Source organism: Hordeum vulgare, chromosome 4H, assembly GCF_904849725.1.
Source record: "Hordeum vulgare subsp. vulgare chromosome 4H, MorexV3_pseudomolecules_assembly, whole genome shotgun sequence".
Classification (NCBI taxonomy): Eukaryota; Viridiplantae; Streptophyta; class Magnoliopsida; order Poales; family Poaceae; genus Hordeum; species Hordeum vulgare.
Window position 1 is genome coordinate 323,686,643 of NC_058521.1, and position 10,058 is coordinate 323,696,700.

The 10,058-nt window shown below is 46.5% G+C and overlaps 1 long non-coding RNA gene across 1 annotated transcript; it reads right to left on the reverse strand.

Moving 5' to 3' along the window:
- Window positions 1-2,633: 2,633 nt before the first annotated feature.
- LOC123448563 lies at window positions 2,634-5,692 on the reverse strand. Its single transcript, XR_006631823.1, has 2 exons — window positions 4,941-5,692; window positions 2,634-4,709 (listed from the first exon to the last, which is right to left on the reverse strand). It is a non-coding gene; the product is annotated as an uncharacterized LOC123448563 (long non-coding RNA).
- Window positions 5,693-10,058: the final 4,366 nt, after the last annotated feature.

Genomic DNA, 10,058 nt, shown 5'->3' on the forward strand with positions numbered 1-10,058 from the left:
CACACCCGAAAGTTCCGTAGGTAGCTCCAACTGGTAAGCAACTTGTGCATGCCTTGCCGTGGTCTTAAAAGGTCCAATGAACCTTGGAGAAAGTTTCCCCTTGACATGGAAACTCTTGGTTCCCTTGAGAGGTGTGACATGGAGGTACACCTAGTCTTCGAGGTTGAACTTCAATTCTCTGCGGTGAGAATCCACATAGCTCTTTTGTCGAGACTTGGCTTCCTTCAGGTTTTCTCGGACAAGCTGCCCCTTATCCTCTTCCTCTTGCAGAACTTCTGGACCGAAAATCAACCCTTCGCCGGTTTCGGACCAGTTGAGTGGGGTGCGTCACTTTCATTCGTACAACACTTCAAATGGGGCCATCTGGAGACTGGAATGGTAGCTGTTGTTGTATGAGAACTAAGCGAACAACAGACAGTCTTCCAATTTGGCGCCATGTGCCAAGACACAAGTGCGGAGCATATCCTCGTGTATCTAGTTTACTCTCTCCGTCTGTCCGCCCGTCTGCGGGTGGAAAGCGGTGCTGAAAGAGAGCTTGGTTCCGAGGGCTTCTTGGAACTTCTTCCAGAATCTCGGTTACATATGATCTCTTTGGGGACTCCATGAAGGCTCACAATACGCTTAATGTAGAGGATAGCCAGCTTGTCGCCCCCATAGGTGGTACTAACCGGGATGAAGTGAGACATTTTGGTCAGATGGTCGAGATGACCCATATAGAGTCATGTCGTCTCCTGGACCAGGGTAAGCAGGTGACCGAGTCCATGCCAACTTGGTCCCACTTCCATTCGGGCACCTGGAGATATTGTAGCAGTCCAGCAGGTCGCTGGTGTTCAGCTTTGACTCGCTGGCACACGCCGCACTTGGCAACATAGGACACTATTTCCCTCTTCATGTCGTGCCACCAGAATTTTTCTCGGAGGTATTGATACATCTTGGTGCCACCGGGGTGAATAGAGTAGGGTGTGTCATGGGCTTCCTGTAGGATCAAGTCCTTGAGTTCTGCTTTGTTGGGTACGCATAAACGTTACCAAAACCATATTACTCCTTCCTGAATCTTCTTCTTGATGCCTTCAATTCTCTTGTGACCCTTCTGGGCCTCCTTGATGTCGTCTGCTAGCGTTGGTTTGACCTCGAGGTTATCCAAGAATCCTGGTTCAACTATCTCCAACCCGAAGCTTTCCATCTCTTAATATAAGGCGGGTAGCCATTCCTTGAGCATAACATTTAAGGTTCTGGCTTTCCGGCTTAAGGCATCAGCCACCACATTGGCCTTACTAGGGTGGTATTGAATGGTGAGGTTGTAGTATTTGATTAACTCCAACCATCTTCGCTGCCTCATATTCAATTCCCTTTCAGTAAAGATATACTTCAGACTCTTGTGGTAAATGTATATTTCACATCGCTTCCCCAAAAGGTAATGTCGCCATGTCTTCAGGACATGCACTACAGCTACCAACTCGATATCATGGGTGGCATAGTTCTCCTCGTGCGGGCGCAGTTGCCGTGACAAATATGCCACGACCCTGCCGTCTTGCATTAGGACTCCACCGAGCCCGGTTCTGGAGGCATCACAATATATAAAAAAACTCCTTGTTGATATCTCGAGAAGCTAATACCGGGGTGGTAGTCAATCTCTTCTTCAAGTCCTGGAAGCTTGCTTCACACTCCAGCGTCCATTCGAACTTCTTGCCTTTCTTCAAGATCCGAGTCATGGGTCGAGCGATGTGGGAGAATCCTTCTACGAACTTGAGGTAATATCCCGCGAGTCCGAGGAAGCTCCTGACTTCCTTCACATCAATTGGCGACTCCCAGTTAGTTACCGTAGTAATCTTGGAAGTATCGACCGCCAATATGTTTGCCGTCATGGTATGACCCAGGAATCCAACTTCGTGCAGCCAGAATTGACATTCGCTGAACTTGGCATAAAGTTGGTGCTCTCGAAGCTTCTCCAACACTAACCTCAAGTGTTGCTCAGGCTCTTCTTCATACTTGGAGAAGATTAATATGTCATTGATGAATACGACGACAAACTTGTCCAGGTATGCCATGAAGACCTTGTTCATGAGGTACATGAAGTATGTTGGGGTATTTGTCAAACCAAATGACATGACAGTGCACTCGTATAGACCGTACCGGGTCACGAATGCAGTCTTGGGTATGTCTTCAGGTTGGATCTTCAATTGGTAATATCCAGATCGGAGATCGATCTTGGAAAATACCTTGGCTCCATTCACTACAAGAAATAAGATCAATTATGACTCCCTATATTGATCATTGATTCGTCATTGTTGTTATTTATTGACCTTTTTTTGACCAAATTTACAAGGTCAACAGTTGGCCGTCAAGAATGAACAAACTTGACCTTTCTAAAATTTTGGTCACAGAGCTCTATTGACCATTTGTGTGAGCCACGTAGGATCTGACGTGACTGTGCTGACATGGCATTGCTAGTGACCAAATGGAATCATCATAAATTTCACAGCCCAATTCAATAATCTTGTCTACATGGGTCTCCACCAATACTATCTTATTATTAAAAATATCTAAATTGTTTAGGCTGATGCATTATTTTACCAAAAGCATGTATATCTTAGGATAGGCCCATTAAAAAACAAGTACAAAAGAATAAAAGATTGCAAATTAGTTATATATATATTTCATTTCAGTAGCACATCACATGAATTACAATACATCATCCATCGACTCCTCTACACATAAAGATTTCAGGCCCAACAAGTGCACACCAAAATAGTTCTACAAGTGCACAACAAATTAGATGAGAAGCACAAGTTTTTATTAATCACACATAACATCAATAATAAACGAAGCTTCTTGTTCCCTCCTCCTGACCTATCCTCTACTTCTTCTGGGTTCTTCAGATCATCGTGGTAATTCAAATAATCAAACATAACAAAGCATACAAAATAATAAAATATTATAATGTACAAGTAATAAATAAATTAGAACTATTTCATCCTCCAACAGTGGTAGTGTATTGAGCTGTGAGATACGCCCTGTGAGATACGCGCAATATACTATGATAAAGGGAGTACATGCTTCCTAATTATATTACGTGCTAAAGAAAGCCACCAAAAAAAGATGCAACTGCTGCCATCAGGCTGAACCAAAAGAGAGCAAAATCAGGACAAGCAGTTCATGCAACCAACTTATTTTTTATACTAATAACAGAACCATAAGCATTCGTTAATAAAGCGGCAAATGAGCTCTGTTGGTCGATGAAGACAGCCTCTCTGGGGCAAACTACCTCTTGGAGCAGCACTATAGGGCATAAATCTATGTCCACCAGTATTTCATAAAATGAATCTGTAAACCTTTCTTAAATGAGTGCACAACTTCAAGTAGAATTTATTGGTCAAGTATTTGGTCTAATATGTTTCCCACACCCATAAAGTATTTGGTCCTAATTGTAAGTATGTAGTGGATAAGACCTAACGATGTGTTTGTTTTGCGTGCAGGTAACATATTAGACTTGGGTATCGGGAAGCTCTGTTTTCAAACTAGCTCTGAATACGAGATTTGTTTGTTTCGAGCGTTCGGCTCCCGGTTTTCTAATCACCTTCGGGGCCCCGCCGTTTTTACCTAATACGCGGTGGGCCAACCAAACACGGGATTATTTTATTGTCTTGGCTAGACTACTGAACAAGTTCTATTGCATCCTGCTACTTGCATTGATTGTACAAATGCATATCCCAGGTAGGAAGATAGTAATGGATTAATAGGTAACCAAGATATACCATATCTCGAGAATAATAAATATATAGAATCAAGACCGCACTTACGTTGTCCTGGTCAGCTTCTTTAATGACATCATCAAGAAAAGCATCTGGCATGTTATGCTCCAGGCAAGCTTGCTGCAGCTCATCCACTGTGATGTAACCACTTCCATCTTTGTAAAAATATGAAAAGGCTGCCACTAGATGCTCCTCACGCTTCAGTTTATTCAGATGCAATGTTGCAGCGATGAACTCAATATAGTCAATGGTCCCACTGTTGTCCACATCCGCCTAATGAATCTAATGGTACACAAGGGACATGTAAGTTTCTTCGTTTACCTTGTTATAACTTGTCTTTGAAATGTTTTCAAAGCCTGCAGCATAAAGCCCAAGCTGAATTTATGAGTCAGTAGAATAAATTGATGTGGACTTGCTACACTAGTCGATTAAGAAATAACTTAAATAGATACGCATATGCTCGTGCTTAAGCATAAATTCTCACGAGAAATCAAATGCTAGGTGCTTTAAAAAGAATGAAAATTTGATTATAGCATTTACTTGCAGAAATCCAGTTTTGCATATCAGAAGTAGAGTTATGTGCCCCTATTTGCAACATAACAGACAAAAGGAATATAGTAATGTAAATGTAAAATGATGTCTACTACATGCTTCCTAATTATATTGCCATAACAGACAAGGTAGGAATAATTTTCAGGTGTGGCGGATTTATAAAGAAGAAAGCAATGCATAACTAAATCACTAAGAGTAAACCAAGAGCACTAGAATGGACGGAAAAATAACTTCTCGTTGCGTATTTCAGCATTTGCCGCCTTCTTCTTTGAAGCCATTTGTGTATTCATCCTCACAGCCTCGCCGGTTTCTGCCTTGCCTGGCTAGCCGATGGCCACTCTATACCGCTCTATGTTCACTGCTCGCCGGCTGCTGTCATGCTCATGTGCCCTGCCACAGTGGTGCCTGCATGCATGATAGCAGAGGTTGTAATCGCTAGGGGTTTTTCTTATGTGCAAACGTGCAGTCAGGTCACCGGCAATCAGGCCAACGACCCATTGGCCATCAACAATAATCCATCACACACAAAGAGGAACGGGTGCACAACAGGTGCAAGTTTGTCAACTAAATGAACGCAATTAAGGGAGTAAAAAAGATGTAGAAACCAGGAGTGAAAGGTAGTGAAAAGAAACTAACATAAAACTTTGTGTGCTGTCAAGCGTTCAGCTGGGCGAGGATTGAGCATTCTTGTTATCAGATATTTTGCACTGTCAGATATCACATGCCAGGGTTCAGAATTAAAATGAATGACACCTTTCAGCACATCATCAAATATTGCTTGCTATGTCTCTCCGTTATATACATTCATAAAATAGTTAACCCTACAATCGTCAGAAGACAAGCTGTCAAGTTAATTGAAGAGTAAATTTGGCCTGCGATGAACAGAGCAAGAATGAGAAAGGGAGGCATGAGCGAGACGTGAGAGGAAGTGTGAGGCGCGGCGGTGGCGGCGGAGGACGGGGTAGAAGGTCCAGAGGGGTGCGGAGCAGGGGCACCTCCGGGGTTGTGCGGGAACGGGCACCGGCGCGGCCATGGCGAGGGAGTGGACGAGCCGCCTCAGCCTGCCCCCGCCTCCACCGTCGAGCCCTCCCGCTCCCCCGCCGCCGCAGGGCATCGTGTTGGGCAACTGTGGCTACGAGCAGGCGGCGGCGCGCGCGAGCATCAACGTGCTGGCCGGAGAGAGAAGCCACGAACGGAACAGCGGTGGCGCTGGCGGCGAGCGAGAGGAAGTGGAGGGCTGGAGAGGGGCGGGGGTTTGGGGGTCACCGGGGCGTGGGATGTCGGGGGCGAGGCCAGGGCGCGGGGGCATGGACCCGGGGTCGCCGGGGCTTGGGGCTGGGGGTGCCGGCGGCGGGGATGAATCGGGATGAGGCAGGAGCCAGGGTGTTGTGGATTTGGTGCATGTGAGAGAGGGGGAGACGTGATCTGGATATTCAGCCTATCACATGCGAGGCCACGGATCCCTCCCCTGAAACATATCCTGGCCATCCACTCCTGCTCCATCCAACGCTTCAAAATCCTCCCCTCATACAACACACCTCTATCACTTTTTCTCTATTTTTTTTCAACCGGTAGCACTTAATGACCAATTTGGGCAATAGTATCATGACCAAATGGACACAAAAGGTCATAACATTATGCGCTTTGGACCCTCTTAGACTTGCCATGACTAATTTCAGAATTTTGGTCATGGATCAATGACCAATTAAACCACCGTCATTTTTTGGGTCATAATTGAGCATTTTTCTTGTAGTGATTTAACTGGTCAAACAAGTCTTCAATCTTGGGGAGTAGGTACTTGTTCTTCATCATGACTTCATTGAGAGAACAGTAATTGACGCAGAGTCTGATAGTCCCATCCTTCTTAGACACGAACAGAATAGGTGATCCCCAAGGTGATGCACTCAGACCAATGAATCCCTTCCTGAGTTGCTCATCCGGCTGCTTCTTCAGCTCTCCTAGCTCTTCGGATCCCATTCTATAATTCTTCTTACAGATAGGACTCGACCCGGGCATGAGCTCAATGATGACCTCGATGTCTCGGTCGGGAGGCATCCCTGGTAGCTCATGAGGAAAGACGCCCGGGTATTCTCGGACTATCGGCACTCGGTCCAGCTCTTCTCCCGATAGGCTATTAACCTGCGGGACTCGAGTGGATACAGGCTCAGGGACATACTTGACTTTGACCCCTTGGTCCCTTATCATGGTAATAGTCCTGTTGGCATAATACAAGATGCTCTCGTGATTGGCCAACCAATCCATTCCAAGGATTACTTCTAAGCCTTGCGACTTAATGACAATGAGATCTGCTGAGAAACTTATCCCATTAATATTGATCCCGACTCCTCTACATGCTAGGTTGGTCCTTAGCACTGCTCCCGGGGTATGTACTGCCATTTGCCCATTAAGTAGGGTAGGCTTCGAACCACATTTTTCCGCAAACTTCTGAGTAACAAAAGATTGCGAAGCACCACAATCGAACAATACTGTTGCTCTGGTGGAGTTGACGAGGAACGTACCCAGAATGCAGTTCGGGTCTTCCTTTGCCTCTTCTGCGGAGATGTGATTAATATGTCCCCTGCTGTGGCGTTGCTGGTTGCGGGGACCTTGGTTCCTGCCTGGTACTCCTTAACCTTGTCCTTGATTTGGCTCGTTGGGGTGCGGTGCGTCTGGCTTCTTTGTTGGGGCACTACCTGGAATAGTGCCCAGCTTGTCCACATCGACAACAGGTAACCTGTCCCGGGATGTTGGTCTTCACTCCACTGTTGTTCGGTGGGTTGAATCCTGGCTTGGTGTTGAATTGCTGCTAAGGCTAGTAGTTCTGGCGGAATGTTGGAGCCTTATATTGCTGTTGCTGATAACTGGGTCTTGCTGGAGTTGACTGCCATGGGCGTGGTTTCGGGTTACTGGGTCCTCCACTACCAATTAGCTTGCTCTTACGGGTGTCATCCATTGTATGATGCTTATCCTCCTACATGAGGGCCTTGGCTAACAGATCGCAGAAGGTCCGGCATTCACAAACAACCAGTTGATACTGGAGTGACTGCTGCAGCCCTTCCATAAACCGTTCCACTTTTGCGGCCTCAGTGTTGACGTCCTCTCGTGCATATCTCGACACGAGGTTAAACTTTTGCAGATAATCCTTGATGGTTCCACTGCCCTGCCGTAAGGCTCGGAATTTCCGCTTCTTAATGATCATCATTCCGGGAGGAATGTGAGCAGCGCGGAATCCTTACTTGAACATTGCCCAAGTGATAACTTGCGCTTCTCGCATGATCTGGAACCCATCCCACCAAGCTCTGGTCGTGCCTCTGAGACAGTGAGAAGCATATAGGACTTTCTCGTGATCATCGGTGCATTGACCAGCGTGAGGAGGTATTTTATAGTGCGGATCCAGTCATCCACATCCAATGGTTCAGTTGTGCCTGTGAATATAGGAGGCGTAGTCCGCGTAAACTCAGATAGAGTAGAGCGACCATTGCCATTTCTGTTTTGCGGCGGATTGTTCACCAGGACTTGAGCCAACTGTTGGATGGCGGCATTATTGGCTTGACGTTCCTCTCAGAGGGCTTGGAGGAACCGAGCCACAGTCAGGCTCTCCGGAGGAGGCGGTGGTGGAGGAATATCGCCTTGCTGCTGCTCGTGGTGATCTCCAGCTTGAGCGTTCCCACCGGTTCCCTGCTGCTCGCGAGACGAGGCAGAGCCCGGGTTGCCGAAGGTGCTGGTGCGAGTTGAAATCACCATCCTGTCAGGGGAGTAGACAGGTCAATATGCCAAATTGGCCGGGAATCATAAGGGATGTTGCTCTAGTAAGGCGGTTTGGTAACGTGCTAGTGTGAGATTTATAAACAAAAGGTTTTTGGGAAAAGCTAATGCATTAAATTTAAAACAAGTGATGCAGTCGCTTACAAGATGCCTAAGGCAGAAACACGACTTGCATCATACATGCTCATACAACACTCAAGGTTCACATGACCCGATGCATGGACTCAACTACGCTTGGGCAAGACTCCTAATTGCCTAAGTCGCCCTCCTAAGCGGCGGACTACTCAGTCTCGTAGGCAGGTTCTGCAGGGTCTTCGTCTTCATCCTCATTGGTACTTTCTTCCTTCAGGGGTGTGGGAGATGGAAGTGGTCCATCACGGTGTCTCTCAGGCGGTGAAGCAGTGAGGAGCTCAGTGTACTCTTCCGCAGTCAGACGGCGACTCGGAATAGGAGTGGATTGGAGCGGTGGTACTCCTCCTCGGCATGCAATGGTTGACTGTCCTTCGGGTGCTCCTTCCTACTTGACCTTTCGGGTCTTCATCTTCTCCAGGCGAAGTAGCTCCTTGACTTGGTGCAGTTATTGGCAACGCTTCATCGACTCCTTGATCAGAAGGTGATTCAAGGTGTCGGAGGAGAGGTTGAAGTAGGTCTGAAAGCTTAGTGGCGTATCGTCCTCTGAAGATGCGTTGAGTGTCCAACTCCCGTCAATCCCGTCCTTAATAAAATCCAGGTGACGAGTAGCTGACTCATTAGCCATCTCGGGAAGGATCTCACGGAGACGCACGAGCGCCTCTTGTGCGGCTGTCTCCACTTCCAACATCAGATCCTCCATCTGTGGTCCTTCAAAGAACCAGCTAGTTGGGGAGTCGTTAGCCTTCACTATCACGTCCACGTGATATTCCTTAGTGTCGGCGTTGACCGAGTGCTCGTGGTAGAGGAAGATGGGCGTGTGGCATACTTGACACTTCTCGTGGATATCTCCAAAAAGTAGGGGAAAGCCCATCTCCAGAAGCATATTAGGTCCGACGGCCATCTACAAGGTTATATGAGAGGGAAAGAAAGTTTTTGGTGGGTGCAAAAATCTCAAGTGTAAAGGCTGAGTGCACTACTCGTCTTGGTTATCGTTCATGCTACCTAAGGCTTCCTACAGTCAGGATGGATCTGATACCAGCTCTATGGGGACCCGGACTTACGATCGAGATCGCCGAATGAACGTGCTCAGTGATCCCAGAGATCAATGCTCATCGAACACACATATGCTTAATATTAAGAGTCTTACATCCATGTACCGAATTAGTACTACACATGTCCCAATGGTCAAGTTCACAAGGTAGGGCCTATAAGGCCAAATCACACTGATACAACTAGTAGCAGAAATCTTAGGGCTAAGCGGGTGCCGATGCCATCAACCTACACCAACATGCATTCTGGATGGGAAGCGTCCTAGTTCGCAGGGCCGTCTTCGAAGACGTACGCTTCTCCAAACTCTAGTCCTTCCATGTCTAGTCAATAATATAACCAGTGTGAAGCCAATGAGTAGTTTGAATGTACTCACAAACAGCCCATGATATGAACAATGCGATTGGTAGGTTAACAAGTACTATGTAGTTTTGGTGGATATCCTCTTAACTATAAATAAACATGTTCATGGATATGCAACATAAGCTAGATGGTATTTAGAAGAACACGTTACAGATATCAATATATCTGTTATGGGATGAACACTCTGGGTTCACCCGATATGCAAAGTCACCAAACCTGGTCATATCCACTCTTTCTCAGATAACACCATTAAACACACACACACTTGGTTTATGCGGATACGACTGGACATAGTTTAAGCAGGATTACCCAACTGTCCTTGACTGTGGACACGGCTATTTGAATAGTTTTACACTCTACAAAGGTTGTATGTTGTACCCATGAGATCTGGGAAACTTTCGTGTCATCCACGACTCACTGTATATAACATACCCGAGGTAAGCGCCT